The sequence below is a fragment of the Lynx rufus genome, unplaced genomic scaffold (assembly GCF_022079265.1).
Source record: "Lynx rufus isolate CCGP_SWC_20201006 ecotype Redwood Valley unplaced genomic scaffold, mLynRuf1.p SCAF_18, whole genome shotgun sequence".
NCBI lineage: Eukaryota > Metazoa > Chordata > Mammalia > Carnivora > Felidae > Lynx > Lynx rufus.
In genome coordinates, this window is record NW_025814832.1 from 11271452 (window position 1) to 11296130 (window position 24679).

Sequence of the window (24679 nt, forward strand, 5' to 3'; positions counted from 1 at the left end):
AGACTCAGAACCTGGAGCCTGCTTCGGATTCTGTGTCTTCCTCTCTCTCTCCCTGCCCTTCCCCTGCTTGTGCTCTCTCTCTCAAAAGTAAATAAATAAACTTAAAAAAAAAAAAAAAGGGGGCGCCTGGGTGGCTCAGTCGGTTGGGCGGCCGACTTCGGCTCAGGTCACGATCTCGCAGTCCGTGAATTCAAGCCCGTGTCAGGCTCTGTGCTGACAAGCTTGGAGCCTGGAGCCTGCTTCAGATTCTGTGTCTCCCTCTCTCACTGGCCCTCCCCTGTTTGCGCTCTCTCTGTCTTTCAAAAATGAATAAATGTTAAAAAAATTTTTTAATAAAAAAATTAAAAAAAAAAAAGGTTTATCTATCTCCACACCCTACTATGAGCTCCTTCAGGCAAGGATTGTAAACAAATCACCTTGGTATAACTGGTGTTGGCAAATGGCAGGCTGCAAGTTGCTGAATGAATAACTGAATAAAAATGGCATCCTAATAATTTTCTTGGCATGCGTTTATATGTGTATTTCAAGCCTTCAAAAAGTAACCGTAAGTATAATATTGGTATTCACTTACATAACCCTTTTAAGAAGAAAGAAACAAATACCTGGCCATAATGCTACAGCCTAAGAAAAGATGGTACTATCACTGTTAACAGTTAACAACACAGAACCCATAAAGTGGCAGGCGCTAGCCTAGGCACTTTCCTACCTAGTTATTACATATATCGCTTCAACCCTCACAATAACCCTTTGAGGTGGGTACTATCATACTGCCATCACACTGATGAAGAAGATGAAATACTACTACAAGCTTTAGAAAGAACTACATATTTTTCATTTTCTAGATCAATGTATCCTTAAATGCTTATGTGTCAAAAACTATCTGGAAAACAAAGTATAATGCAATTTTCAATTATAAGATGATAAAACTGCCCTCCCCAATACCACTACATGATAAAAATGAAACACAAACCAAAATACTAGCAAGGCTCTGTTAAAATGTTATGTCCAAATTTGGTTTCTGCATTAGAAAAAACAAAGTGGGCAAAAGAAGGCCAAATCATATGGACAGAAGGCAAGTCCAATAAGGCAAAGTAAAGGGATATTTGCTTAATCTGAAAAAGATAATGTTAAAAAATGATTAATAGTGTCCAAAATTCAAGTGGCTAAACATATCAGAAATCAGAAAAGATGCTTGGCCTCACTTAAATTAAAAACACACACACATCCAAACACACACACACACACCCCATGACTTAAAACAACATGATATTTTCTGATACTACTTGAGGCTGGCAAGAATGGGAGGAAAAGGGCTCTCTCCATATACAACTGATAAGAGTTTAATTAGCACAACATATCCAGAAAGCAACCTGGCAAAATGTATCAAAGGTTTACACACGTATACCACCTGACCCTACTATTCCATTTCTAGAAATTAATCTTAACGAAGTAATCAGATAAGAAAGCAAAGAGGCAAGTTCAAAAACACTATTTTTAGCATTGTTTATAACAGATAAAAACCTGCAAACATCTTAAGTGTCCATTTATAGGGGACTGGTTAAATTAATTTAGTTTAGCCAGATAACTTTCTATGTAGCTGTTGAAAAGGATAATTATAAATGGAACTTGTTCTGAATAAACTAAGTTATAAAATACTTTTGAGAATAACTGAAATAATCTGAATGTGGAGAGGGCATATCATTAGGATTATTAGGAAGTATTAATTTGGTTAGGTGAGATGACAATGTAAGAAACATTCTCATTTTTTAAGAGCCATTTATAGAAGTATTTAGAGGCAATGCTTCCAGTTCTGTGTCTCCCTCTCTCTGGCCCTCCCCCACTCATACTGTCTCTCTCTCTCTCAAAATTAAATAAACATTTAAAAAAAAAAAGAAGTATTTAGAGGCAAACTGGCATGATGACTGTAATTAATTTTAAAATACTTCAGGAAAAAGAAAACAAAGACAGCCAAGCTTTTTTTTTTTTTTTTAAAGGAAGAAAAGGTAGATTTATATTCATTAACATGGAAAGATGTAAAGTGTGATGTCATTTATGGTTTAAAAACAGTTTAGGGGCACCTGGGTGGCTAGTTGGTTGAGTGTCCGACTTCGGCTCAGGGCATGATCTCACGGTTTGTAGGTTCGAGCCCCATGTTGGGCTCTGTGCTGACAGCTCAGAGCCTGGAGCCTGCTTAGGATTCTGTGTCTCCCTCTCTCTCTGCCCCTCTGCCTCTCGCACTGTCTGTCTCTCTCTCAAAAATAAACATAAGAAAAAAAATTTTTTTTTAAGTTTAAATGGACATAAAATGTCTGGAAGGATATACACCAAATTGCTAAAACTGGTTATCTCTGAAGAGTACTATTGACAGTAGGGAAAAAAGAAGACTTTCAGAGTCCATGTTACATATTTCAGTACTGTTGGGGAGGAGGGGGAACAATACTGTTTGAAAAAAAGGTATTTTGGGGCGCCTGGGTGGCTCAGTTGGTTAAGCGGCCGACTTCGGCTCAGGTCATGATCTCGCAGTCCGTGAGTTCAAGCCCCACGTCGGGCTCTGTGCTGACAGCTCAGAGCCTGGAGCCTGTTTCAGATTCTGTGTCTCTTTCTCTCTGACCCTCCCCCGTTCATGCTCTGTCTCTCTCTGTCTCAAAAATAAATAAACGTTAAAAAAAAAAAAGAAAAAAAGGTATTTTTACTACACATTTTACTTTTATGACTACTAATGTAATGAAGATTAAATATATATATTCAATAATACAAAGAGGTCTTCTGAGGTAAAGTAATTCTTCCTGTCCACAGAAAATCAAATAAGGAGAAACAGATTAAAACAAAGGCCAGGGAAATTAGAGGTAGTCATAAGTTTGATTGATAAGGGGATCAGCTATCCCTAGTACTAGTTTAAAATTTCCCCTGTATAATTCACAAAAGAAATGCCAAGGACCAATAAATGTAAGGGAAAAAATGTTTACCCTCATGAAACACTGGGAAGTGTAAATTTTTAAAAATGTGAACTAAAGGGGCACCTTGGTGGCTCAGTTGGTTGAGTGACTGACTTTGGCTCAGGTCATGATCTCACAATTTGTGAGTTCAAGCCCCACGTCAGGCTCTGTGCTGACAGCTTGGAGCCTGGAGCCTGGAGCCTGCTTCAGATTCTGTGGCTCCCTCTCCTCTTTGTGCTCTCTCTCAAAACTAAATAAATGTTAAAAAAAAAAAAAAAAAAAAGGTGAACTGAAATAAGCAGAAACCATTTTCCATTTATCAAAGTGACAAAAATGAAACAAAACAATAAAATCCAGTGTTGACAAGGATATAGGAAACTGACATTCATATAAAGAAGGTAAGAGGGGCGCCTGGGTGGCGCAGTCGGTTAAGCGTCCGACTTCAGCCAGGTCACGATCTCGCGGTCCGTGAGTTCGAGCCCCGCGTTGGGCTCTGGGCTGATGGCTCGGAGCCTGGAGCCTGTTTCCGATTCTGTGTCTCCCTCTCTCTCTGCCCCTCCCCCGTTCACACTCTGTCTCTCTCTGTCCCCAAAATAAGTAAAAAACGTTGAAAAAAAAATTAAAAAAAAAAAAAAAGAAGGTAAGAATGTTAAAGTGATACCACCTTTCTGGGGGGTGACCCAGCAATATAGATCAAAAGCCTTAAAATTTCACATATCCTTAGAACACCTACTAATTCCACATCTAAAAATTTATTTCATGCAACAAACTGATCATGGATGTAAGTAAAGATTTAGTAACAATGATGTTTATTACATTATTTATAAAAATGAAAAACTGGAAACAATCCAAATGTCCAACAATAAAGAACTGGTTAAACTATCCAGATGATGCAAAGTCTATGCTGCCATTAAAAATAATGCTGTAGAACAATATTTAATGACACGGAAAAATATTAATAATCTTTGCTAAGTAGAAAAAACCAGAATATAGAAATGGCAAACTGGCATGATGACTGTAATTAATTTTAAAATTATTTTAAAATTATTATCTATATTACAAAACAGAATATAGAATATGGCTCCACTTTAGTTCTAACTACATAGTCACAATGGGGGGAAAACTGGAAAAGATACATACCATACAACAAAGGGCTGAAAGTATGCTGGGATTAGGGGAGATTATTTACTTACTTTTGCTTTGGCCATTTACTGAATTTTATATAAGGAATGTATATCATAGTTATAAGGAAAACCCTAGTGATCTATTTCTCTATCATTTAAAAAAAAAAAAAAAAAAGGCTTACCACCTACAGGAGAGGGACTAGATGAGCTGACCCCCAGGACCCTTCTGGCTCTCCTACTGAAAGGCAGTGTGTGGGAAAGATCTGAGAAAAACTGAAGGATATAATTACTACTCACTCTAAAACTTCTGTTTTACAACAAATTCATCTCCATATTGCTCCTGCCTCAATGATCCTTCAAGCTCTGGCATTTATTCCACTTCTTTATTCCCTCATACTTAAACAACAACAACAACAACAACAACAACAGACAAGAGAGTTAAACTGCATGCGCTGTGACTGAGTGGTGTGGCCAAAGAGCAGAGGTTGTGAAGCAGAGGAGACCCTGGATTCCACACTGCCTCTGCCTCCAACTAACTGGGTGACCTTAAGCAAGTTACTTAACCCTCTCCAAGATTTCACTTCTTCCATGTGTAACACAGTCATTAGCACCTGTTTCACAGGCTGCTGTGGGGACTAAAGGAGACATTTGTGAAGAACTTAATACAGTGCCTGAACAATAGTGCAAAAGTACTAAATGGGAGCTGTTTTTATTATTTCTAAGTATAAAGGCATCTGGCATTGTACTTGCACAACAATACCAAGATAGAAGTAAACTGATCATCCTGGTTCTCAAATTGTTGTATTTGATTTCTTTTCACTCATGTTCTTATACCTTATGAACCTTACTGAGGACACGAGAAGTGCTTTCTAATTAGAACTTGAATTACAACGTTTGTCTCTGCCCTTGCCCCCAACCCTCACCACGTAACATTTATGTACCATCTTTATTTTTTTTAATGTTTATTTACTTATTTTGAAAGAGGAAACACGTGAGTGGGCAAGGGGCAAAGAGAGAGAGAATCCCAACCAGGTTCCCTGCTGTCAACCAGAGCCCAGTCAGGGGCTTGATCCCATGAAATGTGCGATCATGACCGAGCTGAAATCAAGAGTCAGAAACTCAACGACTGAGCCACCCAGGCGCCCCTAGGTACCATCTTTAGAATGTAAGACTCTTTAAGACTGTCTAAACAGCTTGTCTACCTATATAAATCTTCCCTGTATGGGGCACCTAGCTGGCTCAGTTGGTGGAGTATGCAACTCTTGATCTTGGGGTTGTGAGTTTGAGCCCCACATTGAGCATAAAAATTACTTAAAAAAATAAAAAAATTTATATATTGCTTGTATGAAATAGTATAAATAGCTAGTAAGAACTCTTTTCAAAATAGTAGCATTCTGGATATTATCCAGAGGCTAATTTATCCAACTGCCTCAAGAAAAAACAGAATGTGGTAGATCTGAAATTAAACACCAAGCAAAACAATCAATACTATATGAAAGCTAATTAAAAATTACCAAAGAACTCAAGTTAAAGTTAAGTGCAGTTCAGGTATAGGAAACTTTCAAAGCAAATCATACGGACAAACTTACCTGGGGTCAAGTTAGAGGTAATTCTTAAGTAACCTTACAGCCCGTGTATTTTTTTTTTTTTCTCAGACTGGTCTCCCCAATCCCTCTCCTCATCAAACTTCCACTAAAACTCAACGGAAAAAAAATATACATAGAAGAAAATATATACATATTAAAATGTCTGGAATAATAAACCTCATTGTTTTTTCTGAGAAGGATTTGGGAAAGTGGGAGAACTTTCACTTTTTCCTTTACATACCTCTATATATACACACACACAGTGAATATTACATATTTACAGTGAATATTACTGTGAATATTACATATACACACACTTAAAAAAATATATGTAAAGATTTTACACACACATGCACACCTATAGTAACAGAAGAACATAAGGACAAATTTAAGTCCCACAAAATCCCTAGCAAGTTTCATAAATATCAGAGAAAAAAATGTCTCTACTCCTGAAAATGCTTTGCAGCTTCTCATAGTATTTTTAAAACTAGACTAACTACTATTAGGAAAATGCATTACGAATAGACAAGCATTAGCCATGGCTGAGACCAGAAAGGAGGAACCTGCTGAACCAGTGATCTGATTCCATGCTTCCAACTGCTTTTTATACTCTCCTACACAACAAGATGGAGATCACCTTTGCCCGGACTAGGCTTCCAAAAGAAATGGTTATAAAAGAACCCAAACACTACGGAAAGTGATTTCATGAAAAAGCAACTAAAAAGAGGAATATTGTGAAACAGCTTAGTTGACATAAGCACAGGGGTATGTTTGTCTAAATCTCTGGGGTCATGTGGGTTATGAAAGGTAACCTCATTTATCAATATAACTACTATTACGCAGAGGGAAAAAAAAGGTCTGCAAAATCTGAGTAAACAATTACAACTCCACGCTATTATGCCTCCTACATTCAGCCAAGTGCAACAACCAACAAAAACCAAACACATAAATTCTCTATGTCTTCCAGGGGGATTTTTCCCTTTTAAACAAAGGATTTACTTTCCACTCTTCCACTGTGGCCCTCTCATTTGGATCACTTGTTCCTATTTTGGTCCAATGTATCCCTCAGGAGTTTCAATGAGTTGTGAATTAATTGTTATTCACAAGCAAAAAGAAAAAAAGAAGAAGAAAGAAAGAGAAAAAGCAGGATTAACTGCAATTGCCACTACAACTGCGAAGCGTGCATCTTACACTTTCACCATGTAAATAATGCACAGATCCTGCGGGAACATGCCAAACACCAGGATCCTTAATTAATGGAGCTCTTTAATGTGCAAATCAGGAACAAATTGCAAGTTCTGACTTGCATTGATTATGAAAACATTAATTGAATGAGCAAGACCCTAAAAAAAAAGGCAGAATCCTAAGTCTTCGAAGAGACCAAAAGAATACAAAGCTCTGGAAACCAAACAAGTCTGACCAATGTTGAAAATGCAAACCTACAACTGAGTGCTGCTCACTAGCACACAGTGAATTTAAAAACAAGAAACAGAAAACCAACCAACAGTTTGATCAGAAGGCAATCACTATAAAAGCATCTAGTCCACCAATGTCTTGCGTTAAGCAGAAAAATGAATGCTTACTCCAGAAGCTCGACACTGTTTTAAGAGAAAAAAAAATCACTTTATATATACACACACTTATATGTATATAGGTATAACAAAACAATGCTGTCTCTTTAAAAAGAAATTCATCCTATATAAATTATAGCCATAAACTTTTCCTGCAGTGCAGCCTAATTAATTCTTGTTCTATACACAAAGGGAAATGCTGGGTGACAAATGGGTGTGAAGCCAGAAAGCTGCCAGGTCTGCAAAACATTTTCTACTTCAATTTATAAGCAATTTTGCAGTAAATCATCAACCAGAACCTGGAATCTTAGGAATCTCTGAGTGTCCAAACCACATTATATCACTTATCAAAGAGAGAAGGAAAAAGAGTTTAAGGACATCTCATTTTTCAGTTCTAACCCACATCAAAATCTAGAAGCTCTGTGTAATCTATTATTCTCTTCTGGGTAAGGTTTTAGTAGCAAAGATATATTTTTCAAGCAAGAATGACACTATAGGGTGATGTAGCCCATTCTCCCATCCCTAGGAGTACTGTATCACGTATCCATTACCATAAGAAATATTCCCAGACTTATCTGGGAATAAGCACACAACCATTTCCCCCCACTCCCTCAATCCAAGCAAAATGCTCACAATCAAGCCAAGCTAAAGGGTTCAGTGGTGAGCCACTGTGGAAAATCAGGTGGGAAACACTCCAAGGAAATGAGTCTACTGAAGAGGAAAATAGAAACTTACAGGAACAAAGAAAGCAGGGCTGCCCCTTTGTAGTCAGACCCTTCATCTGCCCCTAACCTCTGCCAGACCCTGATGTGTTCTCCATCCTTACAGTTTTACCTTTTCCAAAATGGCATATAAATGGAATTGTAAAGTATTGAGACTGGCATCTTTCACCTTACCATAAGACCTTTGAGATTCATCCACACTTTTGCGTTTATCAATAGTTGGTTCCTTTTTATTGTTGAGTAATGTAACACAATTTATTTATTTGCCTACTGAAGGATATCTGGGCTGTTTCCAGTTTTTGGTGATTATGAATAAAGCTGCTATAAACATGCATATACGAGTCTTTGTGTGCAGGCAAGCTTTCATTTCCCTATGGTATATATCTAAGCAGGACTGCTGGACATCTGGTAAAAAATGTTTAACTTTAAAAACAAAACCACTCAACTCTTATCCAAAGTTCCTGGACTATTTTGCATTCCCACCAACATTATGTGAAAGTTCGAGTTGCCCTCCATCTGTGTTGTCACTTGGTGTGGTCAGGGGTTTGTTTTGAGTCATTCTAAGAGGCATCTAAGAGGCAGGGGCATCTCATCGCAGTTTTACCTTGCATTTCCCTCAACACTAATGATTATGTTAAATATTTTTTCATGCACCTCTCTGCCATCATATGCTTTCCTCAGTTAAGTTTCTGTTCAAATCTTCTGCCCCCCCCCTGCTTTTTTAATAGGTATTTTTTTATTGTTCAGTTTTGGGAGTTCTTCATATATTCTGGATGGAAGTCCTTTGTCAGATGTTTCTATTTTGCAAATATTTTCTCCAAGTCCGTAACCTGTCTTTTCATTCCATTAACACATCTTTCACAGAGCAAGAGATTTTAATTTTGAGCCCATCAATCTGTTCTTTTATGGACTACACTTTTGATGCCATTATCTAAAAACACTTTGCCTCACCCAAGGTCATCAAGATTTTGCTCCCACATTTCCTTTGAAACATTTTACAGTTTGGTTTTACTTTTAAGTTACTGATCTATTTTGTGTTGATTTTTGTATAAAGTATGAGCTACAGGTTGAAGTTCATTCTTTGGCAAATAAATGTACTATTGTTGTAATACCTTTTGTTGAAAAGACTATCCTTTCTTCACTGAACTGACTTTGCAACTTTGTACAAAGTCAATGGTCCATATTTGTGTGAATCTATTTCTCAACTATATTCTATTCCACTGATTAAAAGGAATAAATCCACAAAAAAAAAGGACAAAGTATGAGAGAGAAGACAGCTTAAGCTAAGAGATTCCTTAGCTTAGCTTAGAGAAGATTCCTTAAGCTAAAAAATCAGTAGAACTATTACAGAGTTATTAGAATGTCTAAATTTTAAAAGACTGACCATACCAATTGTTTATGAGGATGTGGAGCAACTGGAACTCTTATACTCTGCTGGGGGGCTGTAAAGTGGTACAACCACTTTGGAAAACAGCTTAGCAGTTTCTTTAAAAGTTAAACATATACTGGGGCACCTGACTGGCTCTGTTGATAGAGCATGCAACTCTGAATCTTGATACTGTGAGCAAGCCCCACACTGGGTATAGAGATTACTTAAATAATAAAAAGAATTTTTAAAAAGTTAGGGGCGCCTGGGTGGCTCAGTCAGTTAAGCATCCAACTTTGGCTGAGGTCATGATCTCACAGTTAGTGAGTTGAAGCCCCACATCGCGTTCTCAGCTGTCAGCGCAGAGCCCGCTTTCACATTCTCGGTCTCCTTCTCTCTCTGCCCCTCCCCTGCACTCTCTCTCTCTCTCTCTCAAAAATAAACATTAAAAAAAAAAAAGTTAAACATACACTAACCATTGACTCAGCCATTCCATTTTTAGTTATCCAGGAGAAATGAAAGTACATGTACATATTAAAACATATACACAAATGTTCACAGCAACTTTATCTGTAATAGCAATAACTGGAAATAAAACAAAATGTGTATATCCTTAATGAAACACTGTTCAGCAACAGGCAATAAACCATTGACATATGCAAAAATATATGATGAATCTCAAAATAATTACACTGAGTGAAAAGACCGACAAAAGACCAAAAAAAAAAGTACAACCATATAATTCCATTTATATAAAATTCTAGAAGACACAAACAGTGACAGAAAACAGAATAGTAGTTGCTTAGGGACAGCAAGGCAGGAAAGAAAGACTGTAAAGAAGCTGAGGAAACTTCTGGGGATGAGGAATATGTTCATTATCTTCATTGTGGTGATGGTTTCATGGGTGTATACATATGTCAAATTGTACAAATGCTGACAGGTTAAGTAAGCTGAGGACTGAGAACTGACCATTTCATTTAGCAACATGGGGGTCATCTGTGACCCTGGTGAGCAGTTTGGGTAGAATGGCTTGACTGGAATAGGTTCATGAGAGAATAGGAAAAAGGGATCTGAGATCATGAATACAGACAATTCTTTCTCGGGATGTGGCTTTAGAGGGGAGCAGAGAAACGGGACCCATAGTTTATCATATGCCAATTATACCTCAAGAAACCAGGCCTGTCTGTTTTTAAGTTTTTCTTTTTTTAAATTTATTTATTTTGAGGGGGAGAGAGGGAGAGAGAATCCCAAGCAGGCCCCGTGCTGTCAGTGCAGAGTCCAATGTGAGGCTCAACCTCACAAACCATGAGATCATGACCCAAGCTGAAATCAAGAATTGAACACTCAACTGACTGAGCCACTCAGGAGCCCCAGTAAACCAGGTTTTTTAAAAAGTCAAATTAATAACTGACATAACAAACCTGAGGTTGATTCTGGTGTTAGCAGTGAAGAAGAATGAGAAGCAGTCCCCTTACGGTCCGTGAAAAAAACCGCAAAAGATTCAGGAACTGGCAGTGCTGGGCACCTCTAGAAGAGGAGAGCAAGACAGGGCTAAAAGTAGTCAGTACACTAGATCCTTTCCCGTAGGCAAAAGCTAAGAGCTTTATCCTCTCAAGAGAGTTAAACATAGCATCTCTTGGGGCGCCTGGGTGGCGCAGTCGGTTCAGCGTCTGACTTCAGCCAGGTCACGATCTCGCGGTCTGAGAGTTCGAGCCCCGCGTCAGGCTCTGGGCTGATGGCTCAAAGCCTGGAGCCTGTTTCCGATTCTGTGTCTCCCTCTCTCTCTGCCCCTCCCCCGTTCATGCTCTGTCTCTCTCTGTCCCCAAAAATAAATAAACGTTGAAAAAAAAAATTAAAAAAAAAAAAAACATAGCATCTCTAGACAGGAGGACACAAGACATGGTAGGGGGCAAGGGCCTAATATTAAAAACAGAGGGAGTAAACTGAAGTCCAGAGATTGGATGCTGAGATCCCCAACCTGCCCACCTGCTACAATGCCAGCAGCCAGGGAAGAGACAGAAAGTCCTCTAGCTACTATGATCCCATAAAGAGCAAAGATGTAAAGATACTGACACTGGGGTTCACCAAATATGGTCCACATAGATTACCTTACAATGGAAAACACAGAAGAGACCTATTCAAACATACAAAACTTCTAATCAATGTTTCGGTACCCTACTCTTTAAGTTTTACTTATTTAAGCAAACTCTACACCCAACCTGTGGCTTGAACTCATAACCTGAGATCAAGAGTTAACATGCTCTTCTGACTGAGCCAGCCAGGTGCCCCGGTACCCTACTCTTAAAAGTCAACAGAGAGCAAAGGATCACCAAACATCTAAGAAAAACATCTATCATGTTATACAGGGGTTAAAACAAAAGAAAAGAAAGCCTAGAGGGCACAGGCTATGTAGAAAGAACACCTAAGGGATTATATATCATGTATATCCTCAGAGAAGTAACATTGAAATGACAGAAGAAATTAAAATACTGGATGGAAGGGTTGGATAATAAAGCTGAGGAAGTGTCTTAGAGAGTAGAACCAGGGGCACTTGGCTGGGTTTGTCAGTGGAACAAATGACTCTTGATCTTGGGGTCATGAGCTTGAGCCCCACATTGGGTATAGAGATTACTTAAAAATAAAATCTTTAAAGAGAGAAAGAAAGAAAGAAAGAAAGAAAGAAAGAAAGAAAGAAAGAAAGAACCACAAAAAAGAGAGAAAAGAAAGAATGGAAAATTGAAGAGGGAAAAAGAAGGGAATCAGAAGAACAGATTAACATCAAATGATAGGTCTTCCAAAAAAAAAAAAGAGAAAAATAGAGGACAGAAGATCACTAATAAAATAATTTCAAGGAAATTTCCAGGACTGAAAGGAGAATATCCAGGTAGAAAAGGCACTGTGAGTATTCCACACACTGGATAAGACCGACCTACACCAAGGTCTGTTGGTGCAATACCATGAAATTTCAGAATTCTGCAGACATAGAGAAGTCCTCAGTTTCCAAAAGGGGAGAAAGAAACAGTAAGATCAGGAATCAGAATGGCTTCTGACTTATCAAAAGCCAACTTTGAAGAGGGGAAGGAAATGGAATATGTTACAGAATTCTATAGATAATCAATTGTGATGACAGAATAAAGATATTTTCAGACAATCAAGATCTAAATAGTTTACCTCTCCTGCACCATTTCTCAGCAAACTACTGGCGGATGCACTTCACCAAAATAAGGAAATAAGCAAGAAAAATCCTAAAAGAGGAGCTGCACAGAAGTGAAAAGCTAGGGGCGCCTGGATGGCTCAGTCGGTTAAGCGTCTAACTTTGGCTGAGGTCATGATCTCACGGTCCAGGAGTTCGAGCCCCATGTCAGGCTCTGTACTGACAGGTTGGAGCCTGGAGCCTGCTTTGGTTTCTGTGTCTCCCTCTCTGTGCCCCTCCACCCCCCACCCCCCGTCCCAGCTCGCGCTCTGTCTCTCTCGCTCTCAAAAATAAACAAACATAAAGAAAAAAAAATTTTTTTAAGTGAGAAGCTAAGGTGGTCCCCCGGGTGATAAAGGGAGATGCCAGCATGATAGCTGGGCATCGGGGAAGGTGAACAGTCCAGATTAGAGCAGGTCAAAAGGCTCTGGGAGACACTTCTTCAGAAAGATAAATTGGCAGAATCTCTGATACAACTGAGTATCTTGAGGGGAGATTTAGACAACTAGAGAAAAGTTTGGGCTTGAATAACTGCAGAGAAGTCAATACAAACAAAAATGTAACAATTATTAACTCTAGAAGACAAAATGATGTGTGGGAACAGACAAATAACCATAGTATATATATTACATGGCTCTGCTGTGAACAGTGTTTACACAGACATAATCATGTAAATACTGACTATTGATCTAACCAAATTACAATATACAACCACAGAGGGATAGAAGTTATCTATGAGTGTAGTAGGAACGAGAGCTAAGTCCTCATTTTCATATGAAGCACCAACAGATAATGCCTAAAACTGAAAAATCAAGCTGAAACAAAACATGTTAATTAGAGATATGAACAGAAATCTATGGATTCCAAAAAAATACAACAAAATAATTAAAAATGGAATTGCTGCTTCGGGATAGTAGGTTCTGGCAAGGGAGTAGTAGTCCACAGGCAGCAGGAATTGGTTTTCATATCACACTTTATAAAATTGACTCTCTAAATTATATACATATAAAAATTGTGTAAAAATCTGAAAGAGGTAAAAATTCTTAAAAATTTTTTTTAAAATGGGGGGAGTGCCAGATTGGTTGAGCATCTGTCTCTGGATTTCAGCTCAAGTCATGATCCCAGGGTTGTAGGATCAAGCCCCATGTTGGGCACGGAGCCTGCTTAAGATTTTCTATCTCCCTCTGTCCCTTGCCCCTACTCACATGCTCTCTCTATATATAAAATAAAAAAGATAAAAATAAAAAATGAGGAAAGAGATGGCTGGCTGGCTCAGTTAGTCATAGAATATGAGACTCTTTTTTTTTTAATGTTTGTTTATTTTTGAGAGAGACCATGTGTGCGCACGCCTGCAAGCGGGGGAGGACTAGCGAGAGGGGGACAGAGGATCCAAAGCGGCTCCACGCTGACAGCAGTGAAATGGATGTGGGGTTTGAACTCACGAACTACAAGACCAGGACCTGACCAAAGCCACAAGCTCAACCGACTAAGCCACCCAGGTGCCCCGAGCATGAGACTCTTGATACTGGGGTCATGAATTCAAGCTCCACATTGGGTATAGAGATTACTTTAAAAAATAATACATAAATTGTTTAAAAAAGTTTTTAAAGAGGAAAAAGTCCAAGGGAAATAGAAAAGCTGGTGGAGATAGGAACAATTCTAGGAACTAAAGTAAATATAAAACAAAAACAAAAACTTTTAAATATATATAATATACTCTAAGTATGCTAATTATATAGAAAAGGAACATTCAGAAAACAAAAGGCCTCTTACAGATTAAAATATGACCACACACAAAAAAGAACTAGAAATCAAACTCAAAATCTTTTAGGACATGGAAAATCACAAAAAGATGGAAAATGCTAAAGAAACACATAAGAGACAAGACCCAGGTTTAGTATCTAAAACAGAGAAGAGAAAATGAAAGAAAGAAAATTATCAAAGAAAGATTAGAAGAGGATTTTCCCCCAAACTGAAGGACCCCAGTGTTCAGGCTAACAGGGCCCAGGAAGTACTCAACACAATGAATAAAAAAGGACCCATACCTAGACATCTCTTCAGGTAATTTGAGAAAACCAAAAGTAAAGGAAAGATCCCAAACATTTCCAGAGAGCAAAACAAGCCACTCACAAAGGAATGAAACTCAGAGCAGCATCTACCTCCTCATCGACAATACTCTGATGACAAAAAACAAGAGACTGTGTGGTAGGCTGAATGGTCCCCCAAAGAGGTTCACATCCTAATCCCCAGAACCCATGACTATGTTACCTGACATGGCAAAAGGCCTTTGCAGATGTGAATAAGGATCTGAGATGGGAAAATTATCCTGAATTAGCCAGGTGGGCCCAATGGGGTCACGAAGGCCTTGTAAATGAAAAGTAGTAGGGTCAGAGTCACAAAAAGAGAGGTTAGAAGAATGACACCGCTGGTTTTGAAGATGGAATAGAGCCATGAGCCAAGGAATGTGGGCAGCTTCTAGAAGCTGGAAATGCCAAATCAACATTCTCCCCTGAAGCCTGCAGAAGGAGCACAGCCCTGCTGATGCCCTGGTTTTAGGACTTCTTACCTCCAGAACTGTAAGATAAAAAATAAATAATTACATGCTGTTTGAAGCCACCAAGCTTGTGGTGATTTGCTGTGGTAGCAATGGCAAACTAATACAGAGCAGTACTGTAGAATTGTGAGGGAAAGTCATTTTCAACCTAGAAATTTATGCCTAATATACACAATGAAGGGGCGTCTGGGTGGCTCAGTCGGTTAATCATCCGACTTTGGCTCAGGTCATGATCTTGCTGTTTATGGGTTTGAGCCCCGCATTGGGCACTGTGCTAACAGCTCAGAGCCTGGAGCCTGCTTCAAATCTGTGTCTCCCCCTCTCTCTCTGCCCCTCCCTTGCTCATGCTCTGTCTCTCTCAATAATAAATAAATGTTAAAAAATTAAAAAAAAAAATAAAAGAATATAGCAAGGAAGAATGAGGGCAGAGTGTTTTTAAATCTACAAGAACTCAAATAATTTACTCCCCACACATTTTTTGGCCACAAACTGACAAAGTAAACTGAGATAAAGGAAGACAAGAGAGCCCAAAAATAGCTTTATCCAAGAAGAGCAACGAAAAAAAAATTCCAGGTGTACAACTGTGCACTAGTCCCAAGAAACAATAACCAGTTCAAACTGAGAAAACACAACAGAAGAGATGGCACAGATTTAAAGTTTGGGGAAAAAAGACTGAGCTGAAACTGAGCTACAGGGCCAGGGGGTTAGGGGAAGTGAGGATTAGAGACCTAAGGGGAAAATGATGTAATAAATAGTCTGAATGTGAAGCAAATGAAAATGCAGCATGGTTTTAAGCAGCTGATACAGGGTTATTAATAAAAGATCTACTTGAACTAGGAACTTGAACCACACTAAGAACGCCATCCTTTCAGTGGCCCAGGAACTATGACTCTGAACACACAGGAAAAAAGTGTAAGTCTCCAGTTCTTCCCTGCCCAGCAATTATACCTTATTTGCATGGTAATAACACTGTAAACGCAGTTTATTGGTTTTTCAACTCCTGGGGTCAACACACGGATAAAACACTGGGCTCCTGGTTGCAGCTGCAGGGCAGACTGTAAAACTGCAGTGGAAAGAAGATGGAATGACTATTTCATACATCTTCCTCAAAGTTTCTGCTATCTCATCCCCTATTCCTCATTCACAATTTATGACCTTGGTTTCTATTTCGAAGAAAATAGAACAATCAAAAGAGAATTTTCAGACTCCTACCTATCGGTGTCTATTTATACACTACCTCCCCGCCTGTCACTACAGTTAAACTGTCCATACTGCTATCGAAGGCCACCCTTCCTGTGCACTAGTCCCATCTCCACTTACCTACTCAAGGGCATTGCTACAGCAGATGGATCACTCTTATCAACATGAAAACACGCTGTTACTTCCCCGTCTCAAAATAAACAAAAACACTTCTTTCTTGACTCCATATCCTTCTCCACCTAACATCCCATTTCTCTGCTCCCTTTTAAAGCCATATCCCTAGAAAGAGTTGTCTACACTCTCTCAGATCCCTTTTTCCCATCCTCATGCAAACCCATTCCCGTCAAGCCTGTATCCCTCCCACTCCACCAAAACTGCTCACCAAGGTCACAGCGGACCACTGTGTTGCTAAATGAAATGGTCAATTTTCAGTCCTTTTTAACCTGTTGGTAGCATTCTCATCTCATACCAGAGAATAAATGAAGCAAGAAACAGAGATATAAACAAGCTACCTAAAATTATAGAAGCAAAACAGAAAAAGAATGAGACTAAATGGAAGGCAAAGGGCCACTGTTGTCTTCCTGAATGCTTCTGTACTACTTGTTTATGCCTGTATGATATTAATGAAATGATTTAAGCATAGTTTTAAGACAATAACAATAACAAAGGACAGTAGCATCTTAGGCAGTGGTTAGGTTCTCAAGTCTGAGCATAAAGCAAAAATCAAGTTCTGATAAAACTACTTGAAAATCGCTAAAACGGCTCCTAAAGTTCAGCACTGTACGGTCTCTAAGCAAGTTTGACACAGGCAGTTCTGCCCCCTCAAACTCTAGGGCACACAGTTATTTCAGCAATTAAATACAGATGAGTACATTTAGGGACCATGCTGTACAAAGACTGCATTCTGTAAGTTTAAAAAGCAGATTCAGTCTGTCTGACAAGATGCTCCCTGGAGAGGTTCAGGCTTAGTTGGGGGCACTGGCTCACTGGATACAATGGCCAGCAGAATTTCTGTCACTATTTAAGTTGTTTCTCTCTCCCTCTTCTTATTTGGCCAGACATCTATAGTTAAAAGTGGGTTCATTGGGGCACCTGGGGAGCTCAGTCGGTTAAGCATCTCACTTCTGCTCAGGTCATGATCTCATGGTTTGTGAGTTGGAGCCCCACGTTGGGCTCTCTGCTGTCAGCACAGAGCCTGCTTCAGTTCCTCTGTCCCCCTCTATCTCTGTCCCTCCCCTGCTGGTGCTAAATAAATAAATAAATAAATAAATAAATAAATAAATAAAAACTTGAAAAATAGTGGGTTCATTATATGTCCATATAATGAGGCTCCAACATACAGTGATTTGCACAGCTTCCCCGTGAATACAGCAGGTTGAGTAATCCTATTAGGGAACCACTGCTATTACCAGCTACTACAAGTCAGGGTTGCTTCCTGCTCCTGTGGCTAAAGACAACCCTAATTCCTAAGAAACCCAAAGCAATAAAATACATTTTCTGACTAGACTGGTTTCAGCTGTTTTCGAGCTTCCATAGCTCAGTGATCCATCTAGGGCTCATCTCTCCAGGGTAGGTGGAGTCACTGCCTAGGAATCTGACACTCTCCTCCAGGTCCCATCGCTTGCTCGCTTTGGAAAAGCACTTGCTCCGTGATCCAATCTCACTCTCTATAGAATATAAATGCCTAATTAGCCAGGTTGGACAAATTAAGTACTAGTCAATAGGGTCTAAAAATCTTCCTACATAAAACTCATTCTCTAATAAACAAAACATAGCACATATTTCAATGCTAAATCAACAGGTATTATGTAAATATCAGACAGAAGTTTATCAAGAAATGACTGCCTTCATTTCCCACCTACAGTTTAGGAAAAATAAGAGATCAATAATGCTGTGGTGGCAGGAGAATAGGAAAACAACAGTCACAGATGAGAATTTCAATTGTTACATTTCTTCTAAGGGCCAATTTGGCAATATATCCCGAAAGCCTTAAAAAAAAAAAAAAAAAAAAGCACAATCCCTTTATCCCAGCAATTGCATTTCCAGGGAATATAGATCTGTGCTGTCCAGTACAGTACCCATTAGCCACATGTGGCTATTGAGCTCTTGAAATGTGCTTAGTCCAAATTGAGATGAGCCATAAATGCAGAATACACTCAGGACTTCAAAGATTTAACATGAAAAAAGATACATAAAATACCTCATTAATATTTGTATATTGACTACATGTTAAAATATTTTTGATATATGGGGTTAAATAAAATATACCACAAGCTAATTTCACCTGTTTTCTTAGACTTTTTTTAATGCAGTTACTAGAAAATTTTAAATTATATATGTGGCTTACATTATATTCCTATTGGAAGGGCTACTTTTAGACAAACTGCACAAATATGTATGTACAAGGATGTTTATCAAAGCACACTTTATAAATGTGAAAAACTAGAATAAACCTAAGCATCCATCAATACAGACTGGTTAAATAAATTGCAGTAAATCTATAAAATGGAATATTCTGTAGCCACTGAAAATGCTGATGTACATCTAAATATACTGACATGAAATGATATATTAGATAGAAAAAAAATAAGCTTACAAAATAGTACATATTTATAAGATTCCTTTTTCTTTTTTTTTTAAGGGAGCACGTGTGTGTGAGCATGTGTGTGTAAGCACAGAAAAAGGTCTGAAAGGTTATTCATCAAAATGACAACCATGGTTACCTCTGGGCAGTAGGATTACAAGTAATCCTTATTTTCTTCTTTATGCTTTTATGTATTTTCTGAATTTCCGAAGTAAGCATGACATAATTTTATAAATGAAATAAAGATATTTTTAAAAATGAGCCATCAGCTAAAACAAAAAGTTCAGGCTTATCTCATTTTTGCTAGATGAAGTCTACAGTAACAAGGGTCCTTAATCCTACACAAGGCTACATTAAGAGACACTTGCAAGTACCTTTGTCCCAAGCTAAACTTGAACTTAGCCCAAAAAAGAATGTTTCAGGGTTCTACATATCATTTGTGAAAAATCTGCCATGGACCCATAAGGTGTTAACTGAGAACGCAGAAACAGATGTTCATGCATTTGTCACTTAAAGCAACTAAGTAATTTTCAAAGGTGGGGGAGTTTCACTGATAATATTAGTTGCCTATGGGATGGGGAACTGGGTGGCAGTTCCTGAATGGCACAAGGGTGGCAAACAAAATTTTCTCTACACAGCCATTTGGTATCTTTTATATTTTGAGTGCTGTGAATCTACTTCCTACTTTAAAAATAAATAAAACTTAAAAAACAAAACAGAAACATCTATAAAGACTCCATGAATGCCCATGACTTACTCAAAATCTAAAAAGTTATTCTTAAGGTGACTACTAGTGCTGAGGTAAAATTAACATTAAAAATTTTAGTCTGTTCAGGTCAAAATAGTTGAAGGGCTGGGGGAAGGGCCACAGAGCGAGGAGACGGTGAAGATGGGGGGAGCAAATACAATGTAATTTATTAATAGTGGAATTTGGTTTTATACTTGTAGGCAAGTAAAGAATTATAACACTTCCTCTATATTTATATTACATTATGCTATGTTCTTGGATTTTTTTGCTTATGGGAAATAGCAAAATGTCAACCATTGTTTCTATTAAAGGTCTTTAATGATACTGCATTTTAGACCTGTAATGAAACATGGTGCTCACTGCAGTTTGTAATGCATCTCATTAAATACATTAATAACATGCATTTCACTAAAAGGTCAACTTATTATGGCTGAAGTTTGGCTTTCCTTTTAATCACTTCATTTAAAGCGATAGAGCAAACTCTGGAAAAGATCGTAGAGTGCGCCTGTTACAGAAATGCTCTCTCAATTCTCTCATCCATTAAAATCAGTTATGCTTATTAAGAAATCACTGTTAATGTTTGTATGTGAAATAATAGTATTGTGATTTTTTAAGAAACTCTTTTAGAGTTACATGCTGATTTATTGATAAAATGATAGAATACCTAGTATTTGCTTCAAACTAATCCAGAAATAGGGGGAGAGTTAGTATACAGATGAAATAAGATTGGTCAGGAATTGATGATTGCTTAGCTCGTAATGGTATGTGGGTTCACTGCGCAATCCTCCACGCTTTGGTACGAGTTTGATATATCTCATAATAATTTTTAAATAAGTCATGCTGAGGTTTCCTTAAGTAACTTGCCTTCTTCCTTATACACTGCTGCCAGCAACATAAAAGACCTGCCTCCTAATACTGCAGAACTGCAGAAAAACAGAGAGGAAAAGGTAATCTCTTCAGAGAAACAGTCTTGCCCACTGAAAAATCCCTTAATTTTGCTAAGGTTACTTTATGACTTACCACTTATGCAACTATTAAAATACCAAAAAATGTCTTTGAAACTACCTAACGCTTCCAGAGCTGTAATTACCAATATGTAACACCAAGGTGATCGGGGACTAAGTGCGTGTGTGTTGGGGAAGGAAGGAGATAACTTGTTTAGTCTCAGAAAAGTAGAGTTGAGGGTGCTGAGGTAAGAATGGCATGCAGCTCAGGAGTTTACTGTGGCTAAAATCTGATGTGCTAGAGGCTACCACTAGTACGTAAGAGTAAACAGCAACGCCAAGGACAGAATACATCAAGAAAACCCAACCTGAGAACAGGTTCCTGCACACGATGAAACGGGCATTGAGAGAATAAAACAAGAGTCTGAGGTGAGAAGAAATCAGAAAGGCAGGAGAACCCAAACAGCATTCGTAGTGTCACTAAAGCCAAAGGGAAGTATTTCAAGGAAAAGTTGAATGCTTCAAGGAGGCAGTGGCTGGGTTTGGTGACAAGGAAATCTCTGGTTATCTTTCTGTAGTCACGAGACAAGGGCTGAATTATAAGCATTAAAGAAGAATGTAGCACTACACTTTCCAGAGCAAATGCGTAAGTTATGTAGGAGGTTTGAATTCTAATAAAAAGTCAAAAAACACTGAAGACAGTGGGGATGATGGTTATTACACTGATATTATTACACTGATGCATATTACACTGATAACCATCATTCACATGGCTGATCATTACCAAACACCACCTTCAGCAGAAAAATACCCACACCTAACAGTTGTGGGGTGCAATGTGCCAGACACTGTGCTAATGCTTTCCGTTGATCATGCCCATTAATTCTCACAACCGTACCATCACCATTTTACTGTGAAGTTAAGGAATCTTGCCAAGGTCACAGTTAATCCATTGCCGAGATGGAATGTAAAGCTAGGCAGTCTAACTTCAACTCCTATAAGGCCAAGCAAACTGACAGGCGATTTAATTAAAGACAGTAAGTTCCAGTGCCTATTCCAGGGTCAGTACAAATTCAGCCTATGTTCCACACCAGCTATACAGCACAGTTTATGGTGCATCCAAAGTAATGTAGCCCAGAAATTTTTCTTAAACTGTTTCTCAACACAGGGAGGTACACAACGTATTATGCCATACTGTCATAAGAAGATTGAAAACAAACAAAAAAAAAGCTACCCTGGGGTGCCTGGCTGGCTTAGTCCATAGAGCATGCAACTTTTGATTTTGGGGTCATCAGTTTCGAGCCCCACCTTGGGTGTAGAGATGACTTAAAAAATAAAATCTTAAGAACAAAAATCAGCCACCCTTCAGATGTGCAGAAATACTAGTATTAGATAATACTAGTATTTTCACTCTCCTATCTTAGAATATATGTGACACCAAACAAATGTTCCTTTCTTCTTCCTCCTCCATTGCAACCCACCCTGTCAGATTCATAGACATCTGTCACATTAACTGGAATTCACCAATGAGGCAAAGAGGCAATTTGGTTAAGTACAAAAAAGGCAGATTAAGATCAGAATAGTTACAGGGGTGCCTGGGTGGCTCAGTCAGTTGAGTGTGTCCAACTTCAGCTCAGGTCATGATCTCACAGTTCATGAGTTAGAGCCTCACATCAGGCTCGCTGCTGTCAATGCGAAGCCCGCTTTGGATCCTCTGTCCCCTCCCCGCACCTGGCCCCGACCTTCCTCCACACCCTCTCTCTCAAAAATAAACAAACATTAAAAAAATTCATAATGGGGCGCCTGGGTGGCTCAGTCAGTTAAGCGTCCGACTTCGGCTCAGGTCACGATCTCATGGTCCGTGAGTTCGAGCCCCGCGTCGGGCTCTGTGCTGACAGCTCAGAGCCTGGACCCTGCTTCGGATTCTGTGTCTCCCTCTCTCTCTCTGCTCCTTCCCCGTTCATGCTCTGTCTCTCTCTGTCTCAAAAATAAATAAACATTAAAAAAAAAATTCATAATAGTTGCAAAATAAAAGTTAAATAATATTAAAGTAGTCAAAGGAACTAAATTGGTACCCAAGAATATGTCCACCTGACACTAACTAAACCCTTAAAATATCAATATTTTAAGACGAATCAAAAAAAAAAAAAAGGGAAAGACTCAAGCAAGAAGAGGAACAAGTTACAAAATGGGAAAGGTCTCCTCACCAAACACTTCAAACATTTAACCTAGAGCAATTAGGTCCCATCCCAAAGCATACCAGAAATTAGGGTACCGAGGCATTAAAAATAGTAGAGAAATGGGGCACCCGGCTGGCTTAGTCAGCATAACATACAACTCTTGATCTTGGGATCATGAGTTCGAGTCCCATGTGGGGCGGAGAGTTTACTTCAAAAAAAAAAAAAAAAAATTAAAAGAAAATAGCAGATAAGTGATCCAAAAATCTCACAAATTTTGAAAACTGCCAGCCTATCTTTTATTTAAGGGAGGTAGAGGTAAAAGGTGAGTTTGCAGGGTTCCTGACTTCAAGTACGACAGGACATCTAAAAGCTAGACCCTAGGAAAAAATTCCTAATTAAAGCGGGTATTTTGGGGTGCCTGGCTGGCTCAGTCAGTAGAACGTGCAACTGTTAATCTTCGGGTCGTCAGCTTGAGCTCCATGTGTGGCACAGAGTTCACTTTACAAAAAAAAAAAACCAGGTAGGGGTGGCTGGGTGGCTCACTCAGTTGAGCGTCTTACTCTTGATTTCAGCTCAGGTCATAATGTCATGGTTCATGGGCTCGAGCCCCACACTGGGCTCTGCACTAACAGCACAAAGCCTTCCTGGGATTCTCTTACTCCTTCTTTCTCTTCCCCTGACTGCCCCAAAATAAATAAATAAACAACAACAATAACAGCAACAACAAGCAGGTATTCTCTCACAAGAAAGCTTCGCAGAACCCCCTACATTAAAAATCCTACATATTTACTTCGAAGTTTGAGGTGATCCTATCTGGAATCAGGTGTCCTTCTCGGGTCCCTTCCAACTCTAATCCATGATACTATAAAAATAAGTTGCTTTTTTTTTTAATTTTTTAAAAAATGTTTATTTTTGAGAGAGAGAGACAGATGAGAGAGAGAGAGAGAGAGAGAGAGAGAGAGAGAATGAGTGGGTGAGGGGCAGAGAGAGAGGGAGACACAGAATCTGAAGCAGGCTCCAGGCTCTGAGCTGTCAGCACATAGCTGGTTGCGTGGCTTGAACTCATGAACCACCGAGATCATGACCTGAGCCGGAGTCAGCACTTAACCAACTGCGCCACCAGGCGCCTCTAAAAAGAAGTTTTAAAGAGCAAATGAGGGGCGCCTGGGTGGCGCAGTCGGTTAAGCGTCCGACTTCAGCCAGGTCAGATCTCGCGGTCCGTGAGTTCGAGCCCCGCGTCGGGCTCTGGGCTGATGGCTCAGAGCCTGGAGCCTGTTTCCGATTCTGTGTCTCCCTCTCTCTCTGCCCCTCCCCCGTTCATGCTCTGTCTCTCTCTGTCCCAAAAATAAATAAATGTTGAAAAAAAAAAAAATAAATAAAAAAATAAAGAGCAAATGAAAACACTTAAGTCTCAACATGCAGATAAGGAATAGCAATTCCAATCCAACCACAGTGCACTCAGCCCAAATCGCCCTCTGCCCCCATCCTTTAGGGCCCTTGGGCACATAGCACACAGACCACAGGAGGCAGTGTGGTGCAGAAGGGAGACTTCTAGACCATAAGGCAGGAAAGCTGGAGTTTGGTCTGCTGTGCATGAACAAGTGCTATAATCTGGGCCCTGGTTTTCTCATTTGTAAAATCAGGGGCCTGAGAACCAAGTAATTTCTAAATTCCTCTTCCATAATTCTCGGGCTTTATAGCTCAGCACTTCTCTCCCAAAATTTTTCCTCCCTCTGCAGTCATCACCTTTCCTCACTCTGTGTAACCCAAAGGGAGACATAAATAAGACCATCTTAGCATGTTTTCTAGAAACCTCCTAACAAAGGCATCTTTTTTTAAAAATATATTTTATCTATTTTGAGAGAAAGAAAGCACACAGGAGGGGGAAAGAGACTGGGAGAGAGACAGAGAGAATCCCAAGTGGGCTCCACACCATCAGCATGGAGCCCAATGTGGGGCTTGAACTCATGA

General features: G+C 39.1%; 1 protein-coding gene across 2 annotated transcripts in view; it reads right to left on the reverse strand.

The window, feature by feature from the left end:
• AATF (apoptosis antagonizing transcription factor) overlaps positions 1 to 24679 on the reverse strand; it is a 105174-nt gene that overhangs the window by 74627 nt on the left and 5868 nt on the right. The window lies entirely within an intron of this gene.